At 47.7% G+C, this 13,949-nt stretch overlaps 1 protein-coding gene across 1 annotated transcript in view; it reads left to right on the forward strand.

Moving 5' to 3' along the window:
• The window catches only part of KIAA1671 (KIAA1671 ortholog), a 217,808-nt gene that overhangs the window by 167,486 nt on the left and 36,373 nt on the right, over positions 1-13,949 (forward strand).

Raw genomic sequence — 13,949 nt, forward strand, 5'->3', positions numbered from 1 at the left:
TCCTTTTTATGATACCCTCTCTCCTGGCTTTCCTAGTGGATTTTCCAGTTGATTTGTAAAAAGCATTTCATTTGCCATTTCTTTCAGTGGTGCAATATTAGCTTCTTCTCTGATTCTTCCTCCTTCCCATCAACAGTGTTTTGGGGGCCATGCAACCAATTAGCACCAGAAACATACTCTCTTTCTGCGTAGTCCAATGCAGGCCCAGAAGGAAGGCAAAGTAAGACCTAGGTTAGGTGCCCCCCTGCTGATACAGCACACTGACAGGGAAGGAGGTAGAAATCTGGGGTCCACACTCAACTCAGGCTAAATGCTGAGAGGCCGTCTGCCCGTAAGGAAGTGAGTTCTTCCCCTTGCTCTCAGTTTCCTTCTCCTTTATGAAAGGAAAAGGTTGGAACAGATGAATTCTGTGGTTCCTTTTATCTCTGTGTTCTAAGCTTCATCTGAGCCCTGACATTCCACATTCCAAGGTTCCTTCCAACTGACCTTCTGCATTCTCATTACCCTCCCTGCTTTGCCATTTTGTGTTCTAGAGTCCTTTCCAGATGACATTCCGTGTTCTCATTTCCTTCTCTGCTTTTCCATTCTGTGTTCTAGGGTGCCTCCCAGCCTTGACGTTCCCTGTTCTAAGGTTCTTCAGTCTAAGATTCTTCCCTGCTATGTTACAAGATTTCTCCCAGCTCTGATATTCCATGTTCCAAAGTTCCTTCCAACTGACATTCTGCATTCTCATTACCCTCCCTGCTTTGCCATTCTGTGTTCTAGAGTCCTTTCCAGATGACATTCCATGTTCTCATTTCCTTCTCTGCTTTTCCATTCTATGTTCTAGGGTCCCTCCCAGCTCTGACATCCCCTGTTCTAAGGCCCCTCTGAGCTCTCATTCTATGTTCTAAGACCCCTCCCAGCTCTATTTTCTCTTCTAAGGCCCTTCTCAGCTCTGACATTTTCTGGTCTAAGGTCCCTGTCAACTCTGACACTTCATGTTCTAAGGCCCCTCCCAGTTCTGACATTCCCTGTTCTAAGGTCCTTCTCAGCTCTACCATTCCCTGTTCTAAGGTTCCTCCCAGCTCTGACTTTCTAGATTCTGTTAGTCTAAGTCAGGCATGCCTCTAGCCAGGTCAGGCAGCCACCCACCAACCAGTTGGCCTTGTTCAGGTGACAGGAGTGCTTCCAGCCCAGCTTTGCTTAGGGAGTGGCCCAGGGAAGGTGGTGGCCTGACCCTAGTCCGATCCCATTTTAAATGGGCCACAATGTTTCATTTTCTTTGCAGTCACCGATTTTATCAGTCATGGCTGGCCGACTGCACAAACCTGCTCATTCACACGGTCTAGGATGTGAAATGAAATCAACCCTGGCTAAGCCAGCCCTGCAGCGTGCCCGCACCACGGGGCATGGGGACCATTGATCGGCGCTGATGTCAGTGACCGAGCAAAGAGATTGAATAACTAGACATTTTCAGACAGGCCCCGTGAAGATCCTGGTTTCACGTGTCCCCTGATTTTGTGGGCTTGTTTGCTGAGGCCCAGGGCAGAAGGAGGTGCCTTTGATTGCAGATAAATAATCGATCGCTTCCACAGAGCTCTTGTGTTCCGATTCCCTCCCTAGTTTGAAGGCATTCAGCTGTTCTCGGAATCATTTTGTTTTCCTAAGTACAAACAGCCTTACTTTCTCTCCTTGGGTCCCCAGGGAGATGATGCCACAGCTTGGACTGATTCCAAAGAAGGAAAACCAAAGTGCTGGTAGAGTTACGTCTGGGATGGGATTTTCATAGACACATTGCATGGAATGTCAGGGCTGGGAGGGACCAGAAATGATCGCAGCTGTCCTCAGCTCTCCCTCTTGGCTTTCCTGGCTTCCTTCCAGCCCCAGCTGAAGTCCTACTTTCTATAGGAAATCCTTTAATTCGCTCATGCCCTCACTGTGTTGGTTAGCTCCCACTGATCCTTCTACAGGACAAAGGTCCATCCATAGTGGTTTGCATGTTGTCTCCTCCGTTAGACTGTAGGCTTCCTAAGGGCAGATACTGTTTTTGCCTTTCTTTGTATCCCCAGGGCTTAGCATAGTGCCTGGCACATAGTAGGAGCTTAATAAGTGCTTGCTGACCTCTTTGTATCTCCAGTGCTTAGCACGGAGCCTGGTGCTTAATAAATGTTTGTTGACTTCTTTATATTCCCAGGGCTTAACATGGTGCCTGGCACGCAGTAGGAGCCTAATAAATGTTTGCCCACTGACTGAACTGAGCTGAGCTGAGAGAGGGAGCTTAGAAAACAGGATGTTAGAGGTGGAAAAGACCTTGGAGAATTTCTAGTTCCAATGTCTTCACTTTGCAGAGGAAGAAAATGAGGCCCAGAAAGGTGGCCCAGGACCACCCAGGTGTTAGAGATAACTCAGGCTGCTCCACTCCCACGTGAGGGCTCTGCCTACTAAACCACACTGTAAACTGAACATTCTTAAAAGGACTTGGAAGGAGAGGCCAAAAAAACCACTTGTAATAGAAGTCATTAGACCTTGGTTCTAGTCTCAGGTATACCATTGGCTAGAAATGTGACCTTGGACAGGTCACTGGGCCTCATTTTCTTCATTTATGAAATGAGACATGACTCTGGGCTCTGAAATTATATTCTCTAAAGACTCTCCCGGCTCTGACATTCCATATTCTAAGGCCCCTCCCAGCTCTGACATTGTGTGTTCTAAGGCCCCTTCAACTCTGACATTCTCTGTTCTAAGGCCCCTCCCAGCTCTGACATTCTCTGTTCTAAGGCCCCTCCTAGCTCTGACATTTTCTGTTCTAAGGAACTTCTCAGCTCTGACATTGTGTGTTCTAAGGCCCCTCCAGCTCTGACATTCCCTGTTCTAAGGCACTTGCCATGGAGCTCTAGCACCTTCCTTCTGTTCCCCACAAGGGCAGTCAGGAACCTAGCTCAGAGAGAACTCCAAGGGAAGGGGTGGTGATCCTCCACCCCTCCCTGATTTGTGTAGCCAGCCTTGCTCTGGTGATGCAGACCAGAAAAACACAACTAGTTGAAATCTGATTCTGTTTCTCAGATGACTTCATGGGGGAAGTTAATTCCTTTTTAAAAGGAGGGAAGGGAGTTTTTCTTGTCTCTTTCTCTCTCTCTCTCTTTAAGTTACAGGATTTGTTTTGCTAGCAACCTTTTATCAATATGTGGGAACAAAATAGTCCCTTGGGGCCTTGGAAATTGGAATGAATTATCCCTGACGTAGGTTGAGGCCTGGAAAGGTTTTGTCTACTTTATCAATAGACCTTTAAATGCCCAAGTTGAACGTGTGTAGGGAAAGAGCAAAACAGGGGTGCCCTTTAGACTCCCAAAGTTCTAGATCTTAATGCCAGAAGGGGCTTCACCTTCTCTAGCACCTCTCCCACCCATGCCCATTTAACAGACGAGGCCAAAGAGTCCTAGTTAGGTTAACTAACTTGCCCAAGATTAATAATAATAACAATAACCAACATTCATATAGCACCTACTGTGTGCCAGGGACTGTACTAAGTGCTTTACAGTCATGATCTCCACAGTGACCCTGGGAGGTAAGTGCTGTTACAGTCCCCATTTTACAGATGAGGAAACTGAGGCAGATAGTGTAAGTGACTTATGTAGGGTCACACAACTAGCAAATGTCTGAGGCTGGATTTGGATTCAGTTCTTCCTGCCTTCAGGCCTGTTGATCTGTATCCACTTCTCCATCCAAGATTCCTCAGCCTCCGTGAGATTTATTCAGCATGACTGGTGCATCAATAACTGGTTGATATAGCACCTCCGACTTTAATATGTTTGGGGCGAGATGTCGCCTCTCCAGGGTTGTTATTTAAATGATTTTAGTGTCTGGATCATTCAGGGCTCTCGCTATGGGAGGAGTTGTTTTCATTCCCCTCCCTTTGGAAATCTCTTCCTACTTTAAGTGTTAAAACCCCATCCCCAGAGTGTGACAAATTAGTGTCTCTTAATTAGGTGCACTCGACCTTTTATACCTTCTACATGAAGCATCTGGGGAAGGGGATATTAGCATCCGTGTTGGTTTCTCCAGGGGAAGGAAAGTCCTCTGCCCCTTGTCGGCTTGACTTCCTACTGGCTACCTGCTAGTGTAAATGAGAAAGAAGGGCAGAGAGCAGAGGCTTTGTCAGGGGAGAATCAGAAAGGGAATGGAAGAAGAAATGTCGGGGCTGGGAGGGACCTTAGAACGGGAGATGTCAGGGCTGGGAGGGATCCCAAAGAGTCTAGGGGTTCTTGCCCCTTTTTGTATGACATGGACCCCTCAGGCCAGCAGTCTGGTGATGCCTGTGGACTCCTTCTCAGAATCATGTTTGTAAAAAGATTGCAAAAGCAACCAGATATTTATATTGCAACACTTACTGAAATGTTTAACAAAAAGCCCAAGGTTGAGAACGGCCGGCCTAGCCAATGGTCTCTTTGGATAGCTGAGGACATTTCCCCCTCCTGTCTGCCTTCGGAAGGAGGTTGGGATGCATGGTCTCCCAGACCCAGGACTCCCAGACCCAGGCCTGTGGACATAGAGCCAGATGTGAATGTGGGAGCCCCCGATGGGGATTGTGGTGTTTTCAAAAAGACAAAAATCAATCTTTGCATTTAGAATTTTCTGCTTGGGAAATGACAGTGTCCTGCACATAATCAGAACTGTGGAATTTTCTTTACCAGGGTCTGATCAGGGAGAGCCAGTTTCAGCAATGAGAGCCAGGTTCTACTGGCAGTCTGGTGGAGTCCTCCTGGTGGGCATTGCAGGGGTGGGGTCTCAGTTTCCTCATCTGTAAAATGAGACATTTGAATCTGGGGTCCCTTCTAGCCTCAGACCTGGGCGTCAGCTTCCCCATCTGTAAAATGGGGGAGCTGAACGAGGTGAGCTCAGAGGGCCCCTGAACCTCTGAATGTCCGTGTGAATGGGAAATCTTTAGCTTAGAGAGAAGAGAAGTCTTTTAGTATTTGAAGGGCTACCGGGCATGGTAGATAGAGCATTGGGCCTGGAGGCGGGAAGATTCATCTCTGTGACTTTAAATCTGGCTTCAGACACTTACTAGCTGTGTGACCCTGGGCAAGTCACTTCACCTCAGTTGCCTCCCCAAAAAGCAAAAAAAAAAAAAAATCCAAAAAGGGGCCATGAAGAGGGGACATGACTGAGTAACAACGGTAACAGTCACCTGTGGAAGAGGTTTGTTATGTTTGGCCTTGAGGGGCAGAGCCAAGGACAAATGGGAGAACCTGCAGATTTCGGCTTGATAAGGAAAAAAACTTAACCAGGAGGAACAATGCGGGATGAGGAAGGAGAGGGAGCATTCCAGGCATGGGGCAATCCCTAAGGAGAGAGAAACTTCATCCCTAGCCCTTTCCAAATGATTGCCAATTCTAATTTGGTGGTACTAGAAAGAAGGAGATTTTGCCGTCACTTCAGAACCCTGATGCCCTCCAGTAGACTCGAACTTTGGACATTTGCTGCCTATGTGACCTTGGATAAGTCGCTTTACTTCCTCGGCTTCGGTTTCTTCCTCTGTGAAATGAGGGCTTTGGACTTGGGAGCCTGTGAGTTCTCCTCCCAGTGTAGACCTATGATCTTATATGTGGTCCCTCTCTCAGCCTCAGTTTCCTCATTTGTAAAACAAGAGGGCTGGATGACGTGACTTCGGAGGTCTCTTCCAGCTCTTCACCTAAGGTCCCATTGCTATGCGCTTCCTAGGAGCTGGTCTGTGCCCTGTAAGACTGAGGGAGGGAGCCCTTTACAAAAAGAAATCTTGGTGCTGGTATATTATTAAAGCACTTGGCTCCTCCTTCTGCCTTCTTCCCCCACTCCACATGTAGACACACGTCTTCTCTTTCCCACTCATGCTGGTGGCCAGAGGGGGCACAGATTTACCATATTAGCCCCATGCTTTAAAAGTCAGAGGTGGGGGGCAGTTAGGTGGTGCAATGGATTGAGCGCCGGCCCTGGAGTCGGGAGGACCTGAGTTCAAATCCAACCTCGTACACATGATACTCATTAGCTGTGTGACTCTGGGCAAGTCACTTAACCCCAATTACCTCACCAAAAAAAAAGGAAAAAAAAGTCAGAGGTGGTTCCATTTCTAAGGACCTTTGACAGCCAACAAAAACAGCAGCTCGGGGCCAGAGTAATGAAATCTGAAAGAAAATCAGAAAGAAAGTTTTGATGCCTGCTGGGAGCGTGCTGAGCAGTATTGGAGGTTTCCCAGGGGGGACGCCTCTGCTCCCCCCTCAAGATGCCTAGGTGGGCTGAGGGATTGCCTTAATTAGGAGTTGAGGCCTTGCTGGAGCCAGAGGAAAAAAGAAGGTGGGAAGGCTTTTGCATTCACAGAGCAGAAATGGGGAAGGGGGTAGGGAGAAGATTTAGGGTGGTTTCAGGCCCAGGAAGAGGCAAACTGGTGCCCACAAGGGCAGGGCAGAGCTCTAGGTCTGCAAGCCCAAGGCCTGAGTTGGAATCCTGATGGTAAACAGAGGCCATCAGTTAAATCTGGCTTGACCTTGAAGGGGCCTTACAATTACCCCAGTCCCTCACCCCATTTACAGATGAGCAAACTGAGACCCAGGGAGGTCTGTAGTTCTTAACTGACATGATAGCATGGTCAGATTGGACATCTTCTGGACAGGGGTGGGGAGTGGATGCAGGTGGAGTTACTTTCCCTTCCCTAGCTCCAGGGTCAGATTGATAGTTTCTAGGCAGTGGAAAGGAGTCAGAAGACCTGGGTTTGAATCTTGGCTCTGTTACCTTCTACGTGACCTTGGGCAAGTGACTTCCACTCCCTGGGCCTCAGTTTCCTTATCGGTAAAGGGATTAGATTACCTGGCCTCTGAGTCTTCTTCCAGCTTTAGGACTACGGTCCTTTAGTGGTGAAGGGAGTGAGGCTTGGGGGTCATCTGGTCCATTCCCTGATGGCTGGTTTGATCATATATTTCAGCAGCATTAGCGGCCCCCAGAAGCGCCAGGATAAAACATCCCATCGGGAGGCGGGGAGGGAGACAGGCACAGTACCGCCGATCTGCTCTGGTTGCCTGGCAACGGTGGGTCAGGACTGTTTGATATTCAGATTTGTTGGTATCTGTTCCTCCCTTGGGATTTCACTGATACTCACATGTGATGTCTGAAATTAACAGCATTGCCCCTGCTGTATTTGGGGAAGCATCTTTGATTCCCCATGGACAGAAACACAAGCCCAGATAAGACGTTTGCAATCACGTGAGAATAATGCGGTGGGCTGGATAAAAATACGAGTCGTAAACCTCCCACCATTTGCCACAGAAGCCACAAATGGCCTGTTAGAGAACTGGGTGGTGAGTCTGGCTTGGAAACTTTCCTCCATCCTCTCAGGTCTTTTGAGGTGAGTCAGTCATCATGAGCCTCGACTCAAGTTTTCATGGTGATGGAGATGGCCGGAACTGGGTGGGCAGCACTTTCTTCCTGTGTCTACCTTCTGGGGCCAAGCTGAACAAAACTAATAATCCCTCCTCTAGTCATAGCCCTTCAGATCTGCGAAGGCATCTCTTAGCCCGCCCTGAGTCTTCTATATAGCAGGAGCTCAAGGCCCCTCCCATCTTGATCACCATCCCATGGATGCTCTGTGCCTTTCCAGTGACCTTGCTGAGCTGGGACCTGGAACTGAACATAAGACTCTGGAGACGTTCTGACCAGAGGAGCCACTTTTTCTCAAGTCCTGGTCATCATCCCCTCCCTTAATGCAGCCCCAGAGCACGTGAGATTTTTCAGTTTCTTTGATTTCTAGCCTTGATCTCCTCCCCCTACCCCCACCCCATTTCATCACCAAACCTCTAGCCTTCCCACATCACTGACCTTGTTGCGATGACCTCCCCCATTCACCAAACCAATAGCTGTCTTCTTGTCCATTCAGGGTCCACAATGTACCCTCTCGTCTAAGCCCTCATCTGAACCACAGGCCTAGCTTTGACCCAGGCATGCCTGCTCCCTCCACTGCTTGCCTGCTGGTTTACTCAATTTGCCTTACCCAAGGCAGGGCAGAAATACCCAATGGTGTGTACATGGGTTCTTAGATCCTTAGCTGGCAGCAGAAAGAGGCCCAGTGAATCTTTTTTCTGCTGTCATACCAATTGCCACTGAGCTGAAATGAAATTACAATGTGGTTTGGGGAATTTTTTTTTTTTTTAGCACAGAAAGAAAGAATGACCCAAGGGCTGAAAGCATGCCTACAGAAACATTTTGTACCCAAGTAAAGTGACCTTGTTGCATTGATAAATGGAGCTGAAATAATGATAACTTATGTTCATGTGGGATGTAAGGCTTTTCAGAGCATGGCAGAATCACAGGGTCCAAGGACTGGAAGAGGCCTCAGGAGACCATCTCTTCCAGCCCACAGCTGTGTGACCCTGGGCAAGTCATTTAACCCTGTTTGCCTCAGTTTCCTCATCTGTAAAATGAGCAGGTTGGACTAAACAGCCTCTGAATTCCCTTCCAGCTGGAGATCTCTGGCCCTCTGTACCTTTCCTGAGCCTCAGTTTCCTCATCTGTACAGTAAAGGGGTTGGACTAGCTGACTGCTAGTCCCTTTCAGCTTTGTGATCTCTGACAGCAGGCACTGTGACCAGCGGTTCGGCTTACCTGCGACTCTGGTATGGTGCAGGGCAGCACCTGCAGCCTCATCACCTAATTAAGTTGGGCAGCGATCATACTTTGTCAACAAGCTGTAAATAGCGAGGTGGAGGGAGAATTGAAGTACTGCCTCAGTGGCCTTCCCAGCCTGGTAACAGCTATTGAGGTGGAGGCGGCAGCTCTTCCTCCTGGGCTCCGGGGGCTGCAGATGCCCCTGCCCTGCTTTATTAATGTCGTTTATTTCCATCAGGGCCTCCGAGGGGAAGCCCTGCCATGGCCAGAGCCGAGACTCCTTTTAGTGACCAGCTCAGGATGGGAAGAATGCTGATGGCCAAAGCACCTGGCTCAGGGCCAGAGAGTCATGAATGCTGGTTGATGGAGTGATCATCAAAGGAGCCCTGTTCTAAGCTGGGCTCTGGAACTGCTTTGCAGTCTGACCTCCAGCAAGTTAAAGTCCTATTACCTTGTCTTTCAAAGGCATCTTCTGTCCTCAGTCATTAATGGGGATGCCCGCCGTAATCTCTTAGGCCGTGGTGGTTTGGGTCTTTCAGCTGGGAGGCAGCCAGCCTTTGAACTGTGTCCTGATCACCCAGGACAGACTCTTAGGATCCTGACCTCTTCTGGGGCTTCCCGGCTGATCCCTGCCCGGGCGGCCTTTCTTACAGCACTCCCTAGCAGTTTTAGCATCTATGTTTGTGTTTCTTCTCACTCTTAGACTGTGAGCTCCCTGAAGGCAGGAATGGTCTTAACTAAACTTCCCCTGTCCCCTCAGTTTCTAAATGTACAGTGCTGTCAAATGTTTGATGAAGGAAGGGGTGCAAGTGTGTGGTCATCCTCATTTTACAGAGTAGGAAACTGAGGCCCAGATCAGGGTGGGGACTTGGCCACTGTCACATTCCTAGAGAGCGTTCCAGCCAAAAGCAGAACCTGGCTCTGCAGACAGAAAGGCCAGTCTTCTTGTCCCTTCCCCCACCTGAACGTGAACTCTATGTGCCCTCCATATGCAGAGCCAGGATGTTGGCTTGCTCTGCCTCCAAGGAGCTGAATTCAAGAGGGGCTTCCAGACCAGGCAAGCCGCCACAAGGCTTCGTTCCTTTCAGCAGCCCACCACTCTGTTCCATATTGGGATCCACACGCCATATGGCAGTGGGCTGACGAAGGGAGATTTTTTCCCTGTGAAATAATAAGGGAGAGTGGATGAGGAATTGAGGAGGGAAAATGGATTCTCAGGGGCTGTGTTTTTCAAACCCTGAACAGTAGTTTCTCCAGCTCTATCTTCTGTTTGGCCGAGTGGCAGTGGGACAGCCTGATGGCTCTCTGGGGGGGAGCTCAATAAGTCACATGCTCATACAGCAGGGAGGCTGGAGGAGGGGAGGTTCTGCATTGGGGTAAAGTTTGGACAGGATGGTATCCCATCTAATTCTGTAGTTCTGTGAGTGTCATCCTAAAGTTGCTCCCAGGCAGCTGTGACATCCCCTGTTCTGAGGCCCCTCCCAGCCCTGACATCCCCTGGTCTCAGGCCCCTCCCAGCCCTGACATCCCCTGGTCTCAGGCCCCTCCCAGCCCTGACATCCCCTCTTCTGAGGCCCCTCCCAGCTCTGACATCCCCTGGTCTCAGGCCCCTCCCAGCTCTGACATCCCCTGTTCTCAGGCCCCTCCCAGCTCTGACATCCCCTGGTCTCAGGCCCCTCCCAGCCCTGACTTCCCCTCTTCTGAGGCCCTCTCATGCTCTCTTGTTCTTTTCTCCTGAGACTTCTAGTAGAACAAACGTAAGAACAGTCAAAGCTAGGGCAACCTGGGCTTTTGACCCTTTGAACTTTTCTAAGAGGTTCTTACAGCGCTGAAGGACGACCAGATCTCAGCTACAGCCTGTGGCTCTGGGGTAACCAGGTGCCCATCCCGGGGGCCCTGTTCGGTAGCCTTTAGACCATTGGGTCAAACTCCATTAGAAACAGGGGCTACTACATAGAATATAAGGATCCCTGCAGGCTCGTAGTAACTTAGAAAAACACATATTAATATTATCTGTTTCATTGTATGTTGATTTATTTTATTAAACATTTTCCAATTACATTTTGCTCTTGTTTCAATAGTACTTGTTTCAACAGCATAATTGACACCTCTGTTTTAGAGTGATGGTGTAGGCGGTGGTGGGGAGAGCACAAAGATAAGAGTTAGGAGCCCCATGTTTGAGTCCCATCTTTGCCACTAGCTCATTCACTGGGTTGAAATAATCACTTAACCTCTCTTTACCTCAGTTTCTTCCTCTGTAAATCGAGGAATTTGGGCTAGATAATCTCTAAGGTTTTGCCCTTTTTTTAAAAAAAAAAAACTTCTGCCCTGGGCCTCCATGGCCTCATGGAAGCTCCTTGGCTTCCCCATACGCCAACCCCAGGCCCTCATTCTGACTCTGATCCAGTTCCCTGTCCTAGGGCTCCATGGAAGTTCTAGGGGCAGAGCTCTTCCTTCAGTGTTGCTTATAATCTTTCTCTTTTAAAAAATTCAGTTTAATCTTTTTTCCAGTTCCAAATTCTTTCCCTGTCTTTCTTCCACTCATTGAGAAGATTAGAAAAATAAAATTCATTGCAAATGTATGTAGTTGTGCAAAACAAATTTCTGTATTAGCCATGTTCTAAAACAAGAAAAAGAAAGAGAAACAAGAAAGAATGAAATAAAAAGGAAAGAAAGAGAAAAGAAAAGGAAGGAAAGAAGAAGGAAAGAAAGGAAGGGAAGAAAGAAAGCAAGAAGGAAGGAAGAAAAAAGTCCATCATTCCTCTACCTGGAGGTGGATAGCATGTTTCATCATGAGTCTTTTGGAACTGGAAATTGGAGTGGGTCATTGTGTTGACAAGGCTTTCCCAGTGGACTATCTTTACAGTATTACTGTTACTATAGATATAGTTTCACTATGTAAGTTGTTCTGGTTCTGCTCCTTTCACTCTGTATCAGTTCACGTAAATCTTCCCAGGTTTTTCTGAAATCCGCCTGCATGTCATTTCTCATAGCACAATAGTTTTCCATCACATTCATATACCATTCCCCACCTGATGAGCATCCCTACAATTTCCAATTCATTCTCATCACAAAAAGAGCTGCTATAAATATATTTTTTAATATTTAGGTTCTTTTCCCTTTTTTCTCATCTCTTTGGGATACAGACCTAGTAGTAATCTTGCTCAGTCAAAGGGTAGGTATGATTTAATAGCTTTGGTGGGGCGTGTTGGTACCCTCTCAACAAAGGTTTATCCCCAAACATCAGATGCAAGAGAGAGTCTTAGTTTTAGAGTGAGAGGTCCTGGGTACTAGCCCAGGGGGGAGGGGCGCTGGAGTTGACATGCAGAGGTGGGGAGCCCCTGGAATGGATTCCATGACACAGAGTTAAGAGCACTATGAGAATTCAGAGAAGGGAACTATATACCAAGGAAGCCAATTATATTGAAATACAGTCAGAAAGATCAGTAGGTAGATAGATAGATAGATAGATAGATAGATAGATAGATAGATAGATAGATAGATAGATAGATAGATAGATAGATAGATAGATAGATGGACAGATGGATGGATAGATAGATAGGTAGATAGATAGATAGATAGATAGATAGATAGATAGATAGATAGATAGGTAGATAGATAGATGGACAGATGGATGGATAGATAGATAGGTAGATAAATAGATAGATAGATAGATAGATAGATAGATAGATAGATAGATAGATAGATAGATAGATAGATAGATAGATAGATAGGTGGGTGGGTGGGTGGGTGGATGGATGGATGGATGGATAGATAGATAGATAGATAGATAGATTGATTGATTGATTGATTGATTGTAGGTATGTATGTATGTATGTATACATTCTAAAAGTTCACGTGCCTCAAGTTAGGAACCCTTGGCCTCTGAGATCTATGCCAAACCGCCGAGACAGCATGACATAAGAAGGCTTGCCTCTGGAGTAACACATTCAAATCTATATCTGTCACTTACTGTTGTGTGACATTGGACAAGTTATGTGCTCTTGGGGCCTCTCAGTTTCCTCATCTATAAAATGGGGAAGCTGGAATTGGTACCAATGGATTCTGAGGTCCCTGGTGACCTCTCTGGACCTCAGTTTCTTCCTCTATAAAATAAAGGATTGGACTTTAAGGTCCCTTTAAGGTCTACTCTGCCCCGAGGACAAACAGATCACCTCCCATAAGGTTTTGTTGGCTTGGCATCATTATTTTATTGCCAAAAGGTCTCTTTGAGAGCATCATGGCATTGTGAAGGAGGGTTGGCCTTCTGATGGGTGGGAGGGGGAACCAGAGAAGAGAGCAGAGCTTTCCTATCTGAGCCCAGGGAGGGAATCGCCAGTTTGTATGGCCTGGAAATCTGCTTTGTAAGTAGGGCAGGATGAGTGTGTGTGTGGGCATTGTAGAAGGTTGAGTGAGAGAGGCAGCTGGGTAAGAGAGAGGCAGCTGGGTAAGAGTGAGCCCTGTGCCTTGGTCTTGGGTTATTCACTAGCAGAAAGCCTAGAGTGGGTGATGACTTCCCCCAAGCCCTTCTTGGACTTTGGAGGGTGGAACCCACTTACCCCATGATGTGCTGTTGGAATCCTAGAACATGGGGCATCTAGGTGGCACAGTGGATAGAGGACCGGCCTTGAAGTCAGGTGGACCTGAGTTCAAATCCAGCCTCAGACCAAACACTTGACACTTACTAGCTGTGTGACCCTGGGCAAGTCACTTAACCCCAATTGCCAAAAAAAAAAATCCTAGAACACTGAAGACTTTGGGGATCTGCTAATCCAAGACCTTTGTTCTTATAGAGGAGGAGGCTGAGGCCCAGAGAGGGCAATGATAACACTCATGCACATTTCTACCAAACTCATTCAAGGTCTCCTGATGAGTTAGTAGCCAAGCTTGTTACTCATGGGAGCACCCTTTTGGTCTTTCCTTCCTTCCTTCCTTCCTTCCTTCCTTCCTTCCTTCCTTCCTTCCTTCCTTCCTTCCTTCCTTCCTTCCTTCCTTCCTTCCTTCCTTCCTTCCTTCCTTCCTTCCTCCCTCCCTTCCTTCCTTCCTTCCTCCCTCCCTTCCTCACTCCCTCCTTCCCTCCCTCTTTCTTTGGCATTGCCCAGGGTTACACAACTAAGTGTCTGAGGTTGCATTTGAACTCAGGTCCTCCTGACTCCAGAGCTGGTGCTTTATCCACTGTGCCACCTCGTTGCCCCTGCTTTACATTCCTTAGTATCTAGAACTGGAAAGGGCCTCAGAGGCTAATCAGTCCAACCCCATCATACCATGAGTGAGGAAACTGAGGCGGTGAGGAGGTTAAATGAGCTGCCCATGGTCATGTAGGCATTTAAAGTCCTT

The sequence above is a fragment of the Phascolarctos cinereus genome, unplaced genomic scaffold (genome assembly GCF_003287225.1).
Source record: "Phascolarctos cinereus isolate Bilbo 61053 unplaced genomic scaffold, phaCin_HiC Scaffold_4;HRSCAF=312, whole genome shotgun sequence".
NCBI classification, from domain to species: domain Eukaryota; kingdom Metazoa; phylum Chordata; class Mammalia; order Diprotodontia; family Phascolarctidae; genus Phascolarctos; species Phascolarctos cinereus.